The sequence below is a fragment of the Ranitomeya imitator genome, chromosome 9 (assembly GCF_032444005.1).
Source record: "Ranitomeya imitator isolate aRanImi1 chromosome 9, aRanImi1.pri, whole genome shotgun sequence".
In the NCBI taxonomy this organism is placed as follows: domain Eukaryota; kingdom Metazoa; phylum Chordata; class Amphibia; order Anura; family Dendrobatidae; genus Ranitomeya; species Ranitomeya imitator.
The window spans coordinates 10387891-10402956 of NC_091290.1; the positions used below are offsets into that span (position 1 = coordinate 10387891).

Here is a 15066-nt window from a genome sequence, read left to right on the forward strand (position 1 = left end):
TACAGAGTTATTTTAGGGACCGATCCCTACTCCGGAATATGTTTTTATAGCTGCGGAAAGTGATTTCCCCAGGAGCGAGGTGGATGCGCTGAACAATACTGCACTGATGGCGGCCGCCTGAAAGCCGCATATCTCACTTTCTCCATAATTCGGAGTTTTTCAGAGAGACGCAATTAAACTAGTTATGTAACGTAACTCTCTGCCGCTGTCATTTTTATTTTTTTATCTCTCCCTTTTCTTTTAAACCGTCTCATGTTTGCAATGTTTACTCTTTGGCTACGAGATGAGTTGGATGCGAAGGTAAGCGCTATTGTTTCTTTGTCTTCCCATGGGAAAATGACAGGACTCTGGATATCTTTCAACAAATGCGCTGTAATGTGGGGAAGGGAACAGTGCGCCGACTGTTGACGTTCGGCAAACCTCTTGGTTGACACCTTCGTTGCTGGCCATCTGAAGGAAGAAGCTGTGACGTCAGCAGGCAGAAGTATTCCTAGTGGTCGTCTGGTGTTTGCTGCTTCTGATTTGGCTTTAAAGCAAAGTCCTAGGTTTATTTATTTTTCCTAAAACAGCGCCACCGTTGCCTTCAGGCTGTGACTGATATTGCAACTCATCCCTATTTGTTTTAAATATTAATATATTTTTTTAGATTTAGGCTGGTTTCACATTTGCGTTTTTTGCTGCTGCGTTTTAACGCATAAAAACGCATGCGCTTTTCCCTATATTTAACATTAAAAACGCATGCGTTTTTTTGTGTATGCGTTTTGCCGCGTTTGACGACGCGTCGTTTCTATGCTTGTGTTTTGTTGCGGAAATGCTACATGTAGTAATTTCTAGAGGTGTTTTTTTGCCGCAAAGAAACGCATGCGTTTTTTTGCGGCAAAAAAACGAATTGCTGTCTATGTAAGCGCATGCGTTTTTAAGCACATGCGTTTGGTTGCGTTTTTAAACGCATGCGTTTCTATAGAGAAAAGCAAGTTTACACACTGATAAGCCACCCCCCCACCATCAAGGTGATAAAGGGATCCAAACCCTAACCCTAGCCCTAGGGATCCAAACCCTAACCCTAACCCTAGGGATCCAAACCCTAACCCTAACCCAAACCCTAGGGATCCAAACCCTAACCCTAGGAATCCAAACCCTAACCCTAGCCCTAACCCTAGCCCTAACCCATCAAGGTGATAAAGGGATCCAAACCCTAACCCTAACCCTAGGGATTCAAACCCTAACCCTAGGGATCCAAACCCTAACCCTAACCCTAGGGATCCAAACCCTAACCCTAACCCTAGGGATCCAAACCCTAACCCTAACCCTAGGGATCCAAACCCTAACCCTTTCTATTTATAGTGGGTTTTCTAGTGGATTTTTATGATTGGCAGCTGTCACACACTAAAGACGCTTTTTATTCCAAAAAATATTTTTTGCGTTACCAGATTTTGAGAGCTACAATTTTTCCAGATTTTGGTCCAGAGAGTCATGTCACACGCCCTCTGTAGTCCCATTGGCGGTGTCTGGATCTTGATTTTTCTGTTGCGAAATTTCTCATCATGCTTTTAAAAAACGCAAACGCGGTAAAAAACGCATGTAAACGCGTAAAAACGCTGCGTTTTTTAACCGCATACGAAAACGCATGCGTCTAAAAAACGCAGCGTTTGTATGCGTTTACATTTTTTTCACCACCTGCGGATGCGTTTTAAACGCTGCGTTTTTAAACGCAAATGTGAAACTAGCCTAACACAGGTGATTGCTGCGAGTCCGTCTTCGAACTCTCCTAGATGGCCATGGTTTTCCCCTACGATCGTTGCCAGGAATGGAAATCCTTGGGACATACGGTTTGGATGGTCTGCAGAGGTGTTCATTAAAATTCCAGAATGCAAAGTATGCAACAGGGCGACTCACCTACCATGGTTGCTTTTTATTTGGAGACACTTCTGTGGTGCAGGAGCTGCCCATAAATCCCCCATAACCATGCATCTAGCATGCTTTTAGAAGAAGTTAGCAACATTTTCTAGCATAAATGCTCCTTCTATTCCCCATTTACTGTCCCCCTGACACCAGGGCTCCGTCTGCCATACAAAAACATCCAGGTGTAATGCAAAGAACACTTTCCATAAGCGACGGTTTCTACTCGCTCCTCCTGGAGGTCCATCCTCAGTCCTGGAGCCTTCTTGGATATTCCACAGGAGCTTGGGTGGTGCGGCTGGGGGAGCTGCAAGCTGCTCTATAAGCCTCTAAAGGGTATGTGGAAGTTGCAATAATTTTAATAATTTTTTTTTAATGTATTTTATGTACTTTTAGAAATAAAACATATTAACAATTGGTTTAACCTAATAATTTTCTACTGATTATTTTCGACAGCCTGCATGTGTTCCGGGGCGAAGCGGGCTGCTCAGTGCTGTTCAGTGCTCATTCCATGCTCTATGTTGGTTTAGTTTCCAGACCCTTTCTCTAATCTGAATACTCATCTAAGCTCACATCTGATCTTATTTAAGGTATTTCTTTGGTTTAATTTTATTAGATATCAAATGAAAGGAGCTGAAATCTGAACCTGCAAGGACGAGTACTGAATAGCATTGAGCAGCTTGCATTGTGTTCTCATATATGCAACCTGTAGAAGACAAACGGTAAGACATTTTTAATGAAAACCAGTTACAAATATCTTTCATTTTTAATAGTACATCCAATGTAATTAAAACAAATATGTGCAAAAGGTATGTATACTTTTTATCAGGGCTACAACCCAAAGACATGTAGCACTGTTAAAAAAAATGAAGCAAACCCATTTTTTTTAAATTAAGGGTTAAATAAGTCTGTCTGAATGACCCTGGCATCCTGTATGACAGGTAAAGGTGTCTCTCTGGCTTCTATCCAAGCAGCTAAAAATAAAGAAATCACAAAAATGGAGGTTTTGTGTTTTCCCGTCACACTGCTTCTGCAAGGAAAGGTTAAATAAAAAACATGCCAGAAATGCTGAAGTTCCATTGCACGCATTCTACCTGGAGGGGACGGCCCTGCTGTATAAGCAGATTCTTATATTGGGCAGTGATATTTCATACAATTCTATGCTATGTAATGAAACACAAGAAATGACCCTGGTGGACCTTTCTAGGCGGCACAATCTTCCTACAAAGCGTTCATCCTTCACATCGCCATCACTCGAAAGCCGTTAATAATAATAATGCTAGATGCCATGACCAGATGTTGTAAAGGTTCCTGGGTAAAACTTTGAATTGGGGCGAGGAGTCTCTCCCTTTTGTTATAAAAGTTCACCAACAATTGCTGACATTCCCAGTAAGTGGGGGAATCCGGCATCAAGTGTTCCATTTCATGATAGCGCCCCTGCAGGGAGAACACCGATTTGCTGGGGAATGCTTAATCCCGGCTCTAGGCTTATCTAAACAAGCTGACAAATATCTAACAAACGAGAAAAGCACTAGTTCATTGGGTGTAATGATTATTAAGCAGGCTAAAAAAAAAACATCATTCTTGGCAGAACATTCTCCGGTATAAACAGAGCATGTCCTGCAGATAACATGTCCTATGTGCACAGAACGATCATATTAATGATCGTTCTGTGTGCATAGAATGTTTTTCTCCCATTAAGTGATGAGTGAGCGTACTCGGATAAGGTGTTACCGAAGCATGCTCGAGTACTAATTGAGTATTTTTGGCGCCCTCCAAAATATGTTCGAGTCGCCACGGACTCCATATCTCACGGCTGTTCGACAGCCACAACACATGCAGAGATTGCCGAACAAACGGACAATCCCTGCATGTGTTGCGGCTGTCGAAGAGCCGTGAGACATGGATCCGTGGGGATTCAAACATTTTTATGACATCCTATAAATATGAGATCCTATAAATCATCGAAATTGGGTATTGGAAACTAGAAAAATGCAGAGCAACAAATGAGTTTTCTACTTACTACATTACTTTTTATTGCAACCTGGGTGTGTAGTTTTGCCTATCAACATTACCTTGATAGGCATCTGAAGAACTCCACCTATGAATGAAATGCAGCTCTGGTCAGCTGCTTCCGCGTAAGTAATCATGTTATGATATAAGCTAAATATTCTGGCGGCTGCATTTACCATCGACCTTGGGGAAATCTACAGAGTTCTGGGGTGAGGATTCCATTAGTTTGTGGTGGTATTTTTCATGATTGATATTGAGACATGTGGTTTAGGGATATGGCTCTCACTGGGGTACTTTTTATGGTCTTTACAAAGTGGTTTTTGGTGTAAACACAATAAATTTCAGGTTTAAAAAAAATATATAATTATGTTTTTTAAATATATAAGTAAAGGGCACCGCCATGGGTTTACATACAGCCCTGTAACATTAGCTATTAAGTGTTAATCAGGTTCATATGACTTAGGTTTGGACATAAATGCAACATGTCAGATCATTCTTTACTGTAACATGTGAACCCAAGCTCCTTCCATACACATTCATGTCTTCATTTTACACCAAAATAAATTATTAAGGTTTGATTGACTATGTTAGCCAGAATATATATTTCAAAACAGTAGGGGTATCTTTTAGAAAAAAATATTGATTGTTTTAGGATCTGCAGTTGGGGGCACCATCATTGGCTCCTACATAGCCTTTTTATAGGTATATGCCGAATGTTATTATAGCTCTTATGATATAGATTAGGACTCATATCAAACATGATAGATCTTTCTTTTCTATCACAGCAGATGTGTAGGAGAACTTGAGCCCTTTTATTGACATGAATATCCCTTATTTTAGACCTTAATACATGCCTAAAGTTGGATGGAATATGTTATCAATATTGAAAACACAATAGGACTAGTTTATGTATAAACCAATATTGAGAATTATTTAGGTGTTGGTTGTAGCTACAGGGCACCGCTATGGGCTCCAACAAAATCCCTTTATCTGTTTAAATACTAAATGATAACTTTTTTATAGATACAAGCTTGAACACAAAACCAACATGTCAGATATATCTTTCTCCAAACAGTAGATATGTAAGGAAAGTGGTAGAGCTCCTTCTATGCATATTAGTGCTGTTGAGCAATGCCACAAAAGTTATCAGGAAGTATATGGACTGTTTAAAGAACCCATGTTAGTCCCCTTCATGAAAATGTCCAAGAAATGGCCCTTAGACATTTCTTAATTATATCATTTTAATTAACTCAAATTGCCCTCCGACTCAAATGGGACTCACAATCCTGTTTGCTTATTGACCATGGGAAATAATGGAATATGTCGGAGACACTATGCCCCAATTGGTGCAAGTATTAACTATATTATAGGATAACTTGGGTGATAAGGATATATTTGGCATAACATTTAATTCTCAATAGAGTCTCAGAGTTTTCTTGGCTAGACATTTGGTCCAATGTGCCTATAGGTAAATCTGACCCTGCTTATAATAACGTGTCCTACTTCTGATACCATTTCATATATTTCTTAATTCTTTTTTTGCAATAGAATAAAATATTAATTTCCTTTTACACGCTCAATTGATTTTTCAAGTATACCTTGAAGGCTGCTCATAACATGAAGCAAATATGATGTCTTAAAGGGACGGAAACATTTACTAGGTAAACAAGCCTCAGAATGATAACTGACAATTCATTTAACCTTTGGGAATAAAACCAGTTACAAATGCAAAACAAACTCATGTGATTTCTAACACTGAAAGTCAATAACCTAATGGAAAGCTTCCTCTCCATTGTGGGAAACATATGTGTGTATAAGGTTTGAAAAGGACTAATTTTCCTATGAGATATCTATGCAACCAAAGTTACCTGCAATCAACTGCGCTTCCTAAAAATTCAATTGTACTCTACGGTGGTGGTGGTGGTGGTGGTGGTGGCGGGGTTAGGAATAATCTCGTGTTATGGAAGCTGCAATGAGGGTCTGGCACAAAGATGCTTTCTAAACCCCAGGCCCAGAACCCAAAGTGACTCATGAGTCATTTCCGGCCTGTCAGGACAACCTAGCTTCCAGAGTGTCTCAGCTTCAGCTACAGATGGAGGACTTCGAGGTGAGGGATCATACATGAAGCTCCAAAAAGAGAATTTCATCCTTCCTCATCACTTAAAATCTTATGGTTTATGGGCTGATCATGCCGTAAAAGTCTGTTCCAGGCCCAGATAAGATGGATGATTTAATGAGTGGAGAGGCCACTTCTCCGGCAGGAAAAAGGCCTGATGGCCTCCGTTTTTGGTATGGTGAGGGTTACAGACAAAAGTTTTTGGGTGAACCATTTTGAACCTATCTGAAGAGTTATGGCTGCAGGTTACACCCCATCCAAATCCTGGTCTCACCCCTGAATAATGCTCTTAATAATGTCTTGGAAATAGTTGGGGAGCCACACTTTCCAATAGTTTTTGAGTGGCTTCTGGAATACTCTTCTGCCTTTTCATGAGCATCTTTACCTTTAGAGAAGTGTGCCAATGGGACATCTTCAAGGAGTTCTATGCTATATGAAGGATGTCTTGATAGATGTACCCCTCTAAAAAAGCGAATATTTCCGCTATTGAAGTTGCAGCGTACAAGTCAGTACATACACACAGTCCTGTATGTGCAATTCTTTCACCAAGACACTCACATTCTCATGGGTAAAGAAACATTAGAACATCACGTAGATAAACACTGGAAATAAAGGAACATAAGATAAAAGCAAGATAAAAAAGACATTAGAAGAAAGTGTGGGAGTGAGAAGAATAGGGACAACAAGCAAAGGCAATGTTATTTACTCAAAGCAACTCTTACCTTACGGCGGTGGACTGCAACCTGCGGCTCGCTGGTTCTAGTGAACTTGGTGACAACCAATATCAGTGCAAAATTGGACCCCACAGAAGTTGTCGCACAGCTTTTCTAAAGCTCTTAATGAACACAAATAAATATGTACATATTAGTGAATGCAAAAGGACTAGAATTAGGGGATGCCAAGATGGCACCGCCATGGGCTCCTCTGCCACCCGCGAAGGGACAAGTATTACAAACAGCACTTTTTAGGTTGAAGTGGGGCTGTTATGGATTGAGTGTAGGATCAGAGACCAAATATTTTTCCACATGTAAATACTGTACAGGGGATGAAATGGAGCTGCACTTTTCATATAGCAATTGGCTGATGTCACATTGATCCTAGCGGCGTGCCACCAAAGTCCATGCTGAGACAACCCCTTAATATGCCACTTATTCTACTGTTATATCATTAAAAGGCCTCTCATTAGTGCCCATGTTTTGAATATAAGACCACCAAAGACTGAAACTTCTATGGTGGGAAAATATCTGTACCTAGTCTGGTGCCATGTCCAGTCTGCCAGACACCAGCCATAGTTTCAGTTTTATTAGATATATAAGTGGCATTTTTTCCGGACCGAGCTGATATTTTATTTTTGTTGTACACCCTCCTCTCCCGTATTAGGTATTCAGCTCCCGAGTTATTATATATTGTATAATATAATTCTCCGGCTCATTATGTTCTCACCGTCTGCATCTACATGTCATCCTCTTTGTTCCTGTAAGTAGTGCATATCACATGTCCCCCTACTTAGCTCTCTATCCCATAACTACTGCTTAACCTGGAGGATCAAATGCAACCTGCAGCCAATGGAGCTGACAAATGGATTTCAGACAGCTGCCAGCGAGCGCGCTATGAATGAATTAGTCCAAGTGGAAAACTCGCCAAAGCACAAAAGGAGGCACAACTCTTCCCGACTGCAGAAAACATGGAGGAAAAAAAAAAAAGTAGAAGAAGCCGGGTGCTGCTTTCACCGTCCTCCCCTCCTACTTACATCTGGCGTCGATATCAGATGCAAAGGCCAGCATATTGGGAGCCGAAAAAACATCCAGCTGAAGCCTGGGATGGGAGGACACTAATTGCGCTAATTGACCGGTTAAAATATTAAATAGCACTCACACGCAGATTGATGGGGAGTGCAGTTGGCGAAGATCCCCTTGGGTTCGAGGAGATTATATATATCAGTCATAGAGGGTAATACCAGGTTTGGGGGTCATGGAAATTCATCGTGTGGTTAATACTGCATCTGAATGCAAAACACGGACCGCAAGGAAGGGAGAGGATCATATTAGATGGCAGCCAGGATTTCCCAAAGGGGCCCATAAGTAGCCGGGACAGGGCAGAGCGGCTTGTTGGAGGCCATACTGCACCTAGCACCAGGGGAAAAGGCATCGCTGGCCATCACCCAAACCAATTAATTACACTACTCAATTTAGGTTTATTTTACTTATAATTTCTGGGGAGACCAAACAAGTCACGTAGGGTGAGGTGCCAGCGCGAAGGGCAAAACAAGTATTGCACCCACTAACCAGTAATAGTGCCCCCTTAAAACAAATAATGCCCTCTTTAGAAAGTATTAATGCCTTTTTAAAGGGGTTACTATGGGTCTAAGGACTAACAGGCCGGTAGTTGCTACTTATCTGCCTGCTGTGCCCAGACCGCTCCTGCCGGCGATTCAGCGGCTGACGTCACGTCTGCAGAGCAACGGCTTCTCTTCCGCTCTGTTCTGTTGACGGGACGTGAATTCCGATGTCATGTTGATTGACAGATGGCTCCCGAGAGCATGACGCTGGTAGTCACGTCCCATCAACAGAGCAGAGCGGAAGAGGAAGAGCTGCTCTGTTGATGTAAAGTAGCTGAATCTCCGGCAGGAGCGGTCAAGGACGGCGCCGGGTAGAACAGACAGATAGTTAGCGACTATTTGATGTTAGATTTAATAAAACAGTATTCAATAAAAGCCCTCTAAATAATGACGCCCCCTGAGTGCCACATCCAAAATTAATTACGCCCACTTTGTGAAGCCCACTGTAAAAAAATTAAGTTTATGCTCTCGTAATCCAAGCAACCGAGTCCTCTTCTTCCTTGCGCAGAGCAGGCCGGCATACAGAAGCCATTGCACCGCCTACGGCCAAGAGAGCGGAGAGCGGTGAGGGAAGAAGTCTCCCATACAGTTGCCAGGAAATCCGGGGCATCCGACTACAAGTCTGAGCCTTGCTATGCAACTGATACTTTCTTTTTTTTGCATTTTTACATTTTCTACCCCTAAGTATTTTTCACCCCTGTGCCCCCCCCCCCCATCATTACACCATTGAGATCAGCTATACATTGCACTGCCTCTCCACGCTGAACAGTCACGCTTCAGGAACTTTCCACTCAATGATAGCTTCCAGGGGTTGCCAAATTCTACTTAACGTTTACTTCATAATAGGGTGAATCACAGGATTTGCGGCAATCATAGGTAAACGTCAAGAAAAACCAAGTGCTCAATTTCCCTGCAGCGCCTCCGCAGGTAAAATGAAGTATTACACTGTTCCTATTCAAAGACGTTTTTTGTAGCCGCTGTATGCTTTGGCTCACAGATGATACAGTAATTAATTAGCAATACGACTATTAGGGTTGACGTGAAGGATTATGATGCAGCGCCACAGCTATGAGGGCGATACATAAATGCCTGTAAATTAATGCAGCCACGAGAGGGTTAAATTGAGTCGGATCGGGCGTCAGTCTACTTAATGTAAAGGTCACATTGTCAGATGCGTAGAAAGGTTCCCACATTCTTCGTTCCTTGGCCTACAGCAATCCAGCAGACTGAACCTGATACAAAGTCCACGACAATGCCCGCCAGTGTGCGCCGCCAGGATTATCGCTTTAATAGGTCGGACAGGAAACGGCGCAATGAACTATAAAAGAACGGAGCGCTCCTTATCAGCAGCAAAAATAAATATTAACAATGGCAGCTGCTACGCCAGGGACGAGCCGTCAGGTCCCGGCCCCGAGTCAGGTGAACGTGTGCGTAGGTGGAAATACGAAAAAAGGAACGCAAAAAAAAAAAATAAGGAAAGGAATCGCCATTTTTATGGGGGCTGTGACTTCAAATATTTGCTTGGACGAGAGAACTGACTCATAAAGACGAAGGGGATCCTGAGCCACGCGGGTTAATAAGGGGCCATAAAGAGGAGGTGTCAGCGACAATGGCGCACGCCCAAACCGCGCCCGACAGGTGTTATACGGACAGGCAAAGTACAAGGGTATATAGATGCTGTATTACTTTGGTATGTAAGGTTTCCAGTAAAAAAAAAAAAAGTAATCAAAATTTTTACTTAACTTTTTAGCAATGATTTACTATCTAGAGAACGGCTTAATGAGCAATCTATTAACCCCTTAGTGACGGCCGCCATATTTTTATGGAAACGGAATACATAGTATTTTTGTGGTCATATTTTTTTTTTTTTTTTAGAAACAAATTTCAATTAAATATCGTCGAGAAAACAAATATAATATAAAGATGACATAAATAAAGATGCAAAACGTATTTGAATGAGAAAATGTTTCAGATCATTTAACACCGCGTGTACGAAAGAAAACGAAAATGTGCCTGGTCATCAATGGGGGAACGCTCTGGTCCTGAAGTGGTTAAAGTTCTATTTACCTGCAGATTAGAACTGTGGCTGCAGGTAAATAGGTTTTTTTTCTTTTTTTGCTGACAGGTTCCCTGCAAGTCATCATGTTGGCTCAGTGGGTATGAATAATGTTTCTCTGCAGATTTGCAGGGATTGTGCCATGTGCGCTTCATGTCTCCCTGTAGGTGGCAGCATTGTGCCTTTCTCAGTCCTGGGCCCTGGCATTGTATGTACCATGCTGCACTGGATGTATTGTCCAGGGAAGACCACTGTGATCATACACATTTGTATGGAGGAGCTCATATTATTGGCATTGGTGCTAAGCTCAATGACCTACTGACATTTAGAGATTTAATCTAATACTTTTGTGCAGTTATGATATTATCCCTTCATACTTCTGCTTTTAGCAATAATGTGGCTGTTCTTATTTGATTAGTGACATTTTGCACAAGACCTCTGCACTCTGCACAGTATAGCTCAAATCTATAAACCCACCATACAGTGCACAGATAAACCCACCATACAGTGCACATATAAACCCACCATACAGTACACATATAAACCCACCATACAGTACACACATAAATCCACCATACAGTGCACATATAAACCCACCATACAGTGCACATATAAACCCACCATACAGTACACACATAAATCCACCATACAGTGCACATATAAACCCACCATACAGTGCACATATAAACCCACCATACTGTGCACATATAATCCCACCATACAGTGCACATATAAACCCACCATACAGTGCACATATAAACCCACCATACAGTGCACATATAAACCCACCATACAGTGCGCATATAAACCCACCATACAGTGCACATAAAACCCACCATACATTGCACATATAAACCCACCATACTGTGCACATGCAAACCCACCATACAGTGCACATATAAACCCACCATACAGTGCACATATAAACCCACCATACAGTGCACATATAAACCCACCATACAGTGCACATATAAACCCACCATACAGCGCACATATAAACTTACCATACATTGCACATATAAACCCACCATACTGTGCACATGCAAACCCACCATACAGTGCACATATAAACCCATCATACATTGCACATGCAAACCCATCATACATTGCACATATAAACCCACCATACATTGCACATGCAAACCCATCATACAGTGCACATATAAACCCACCATACATTGCACATGCAAACCCATTATACATTGCACATATAAACCCATCATACATTGCACATGCAAACCCACCATACAGTGCACATATAAACCCACCATACTGTGCACATGCAAACCCACCATACATTGCACATATAAACCCACCATACATTGCACATATAAACCCACCATACAGTGCACATATAAACCCACCATACAGTGCACATATAAACCCACCATACATTGCACATATAAACCCACCATACAGTGCACATATAAACCCACCATACATTGCACATATAAACCCACCATACAGTGCACATGCAAACCCACCATACAGTGCACATATAAACCCACCATACAGTGCACATATAAACCCACCATACAGTGCACATATAAACCCACCATACATTGCACATATAAACCCACCATACAGTGCACATGCAAACCCACCATACAGTGCACATATAAACCCACCATACAGTGCACATGCAAACCCACCATACAGTGCACATATAAACCCACCATACAGTGCACATATAAACCCACCATACAGTGCACATATAAACCCACCATACAGTACACACATAAACTCATCATACAGTGCATATATGAACCCACCATACAGTGCATATATAAATCCACCATACAGTGCACATATAAACCCACCATACAGTGCACATATAAACCCACCATACAGTGCACATATAAACCCATCATAGAGTGCACACATAAACCCACCATACAGTGCACATATAAACCCATCATAGAGTGCACACATAAACCCACCATAGAGTGCACATATAAACCCACCATACAGTTCACATATAAACCCATCATAGAGTGCACACATAAACCCACCATACAGTGCACATATAAACCCACCATACAGTTCACATATAAATTCACAATAAATTTAAACAAATCCACCATAACGTGCACATACAGATTTTCATGAGTAGAATGCAAGAGCAGCAGTAGAGACTGACACACAGGCATGCCGGTATGAGAGCAGATACTAGATATGCACAACAATTTGCATAATATCTTCCCATAAAGCACTGCCTGTAACCCTCCCTGCACAATGTGGATATTCCCCAAAGTGTTAATTATTTTGTATTATGTTTTATATTATAATAATAATAATAATAATAATAATAATACATTCTAAGTATGGTCACTATAGATACAGCTCATGTGGGGCTGCTGGGGTGCAGGGCACATATAATTGTCAGCCTTGCTGTTCAGGAGCCCTGGAAAGCTGAGTATCAATGACCTTAGATCCATTTTGTGGTTTGCACGGTGCCACAATATATTTTTTGCTGTCCCTCTTTTATAGGACAGTGGACGAATACATACGACGATCATACAACGTGTCCGCTCCCCTCTGTACAGGGATTTTTATAAGTTTACTTTGTAAGTGATATTCACCCGGAAGAGCCCAGAACTTTCCATTCACCAGAACTTCACAAAGGATATGAATGGGGCCGAGCAGCCAATAGTCGCCCTGCAGGGACGGATCCTATTGGCTCCTTCAGGTCCCATTCACAAAAACACCTCTGTCTTTCTTCCCTTCTAATCTCCATCTCTGGTAGATGCAAGATGAAAGGGGGCGAGGCGCTTGCTAATTATCTCCCCCCACCTTCCTATGTAGGAATGCAGCCTGCACACCCCAAGGAAGGAGGATTATAGCAAGAATAGTACATAGAAATCCATCTATAGGAAGCCTCAATGGGGTTAGGATTGTGACCTGGCGTCCAGCTGCTCCGGCTAATGACAATTTGCATATTTAATATAATGAGATCAATGGGCAAATAAGGAATATTTGCATAGTAATAGGCCATGTCACGTTCCGCCTCACTTACAAAGAAAAGCGTAATTGACAAGATTCCTAAGTAAATTCTATTCCTCATCTTGGTAATGATCAGGTGTTTTTCCTATTAATGATCAATTCCGATTGGGCAAAGACATAGAATGAGGGACACATACTGCACCGTGCATAGAGCCAGAGGGACTGATACTGCAGCATGCGTAGAGCCAGAGGGACTGATACTGCAGCGTGCGTAGAGCCAGAGGGACACATATTGCAGCGTGCGTAGAGCCAGAGGGAATGATACTGCAGCGTGCGTAGAGCCAGAGGGACACATATTGCAGCGTGCGTAGAGCCAGAGGGACTGATACTGCAGCGTGCATAGAGAAAGAGGGACTGATACTGCAGCGTGCGTAGAGCCAGAGGGACACATACTGCAGCATGCGTAGAGCCAAAGGGACTGATACTGCAGCGTGCGTAGAGGCAGAGGGACACATATTGCAGCGCGCGCAGAGGGACACATATTGCAGCATGCGTAGAGCCAGAGGGACTGATACTGCAGCGTGAGTAGAGGCAGAGGGACACATATTGCAGCATGCGCAGAGCCAGAGGGACACATATTGCAGAATGCGTAGAGCCAGAGGGACTGATACTGCAGCGTGCGTAGAGGCAGAGGGACTGATACTGCAGCTTGCCAGAGCCAGAGGGACTGATACTGCAGCGTGCGTAAAGCCAGAGGGACTGATACTGCAGTGTGCGTAGAGGCAGAGGGACGCATATTGCAGCATGCGTAGAGCCAGAGGGACTGATACTGCAGCGTGCGTAGAGCCAGAGGGACTGATACTGCAGCGTGCGTAGAGCCAAAGGGACTGATACTGCAGCGTGCGTAGAGGCAGAGGGACACATATTGCAGCGCGCGTAGAGGCAGAGGGACACATATTGCAGCATGCGTAGAGCCAGAGGGACTGATACTGCAGCGTGCGTAGAGGCAGAGGGACACATATTGCAGCATGCGCAGAGCCAGAGGGACACATATTGCAGCATGCGTAGAGCCAGAGGGACTGATACTGCAGCGTGCGTAGAGGCAGAGGGACACATATTGCAGCATGCGCAGAGCCAGAGGGACACATTTCAGCATGCGTAGAGCCAGAGGGACTGATACTGCAGCGTGCGTAGAGCTAGAGGGACTGATACTGCAGTGTGCGTAGAGGCAGAGGGACACATATTGCAGCATGCGTAGAGCCAGAGGGACTGATACTGCAGCATGCGTAGAGCCAGAGGGACACATACTGCAGCGTGCATAGAGGCAGAGGGACTGATACTGCAGCGTGCGTAGAGCCAGAGGGACTGATACTGCAGCGTGCGTAGAGGCAGAGGGACACATATTGCAGCATGCGCAGAGCCAGAGGGACACATATTGCAGCATGCGTAGAGCCAGAGGGACTGATACTGCAGCGTGCGTAGAGGCAGAGGGACACATATTGCTGCATGCGCAGAGCCAGAGGGACACATATTGCAGCATGCGTAGAGCCAGAGGGACTGATACTGCAGCATGCGTAGAGCTAGAGGGACTGATACTGCAGCATGCGCAGAGCCAGATGGACACATACTGCAGCGTGCGTAGAGCCAGAGGGACTGATATTGCAGCGTGCGTAAAGCCAGAAGGACTGATACTGCAGTGTG

At 43.1% G+C, this 15066-nt stretch overlaps 1 long non-coding RNA gene across 1 annotated transcript in view; it reads left to right on the forward strand.

The window, feature by feature from the left end:
• The first annotated feature begins 30 nt into the window (after positions 1 to 30).
• LOC138649541 (uncharacterized) overlaps positions 31 to 15066 on the forward strand; it is a 36648-nt gene continuing 21612 nt past the window's right edge. Inside the window, exons 1-2 of the long non-coding RNA XR_011315321.1 lie at positions 31 to 300; positions 2516 to 2621. This is a non-coding gene — a long non-coding RNA (uncharacterized lncRNA). The remainder of the gene's footprint in view (positions 301 to 2515; positions 2622 to 15066) is intronic.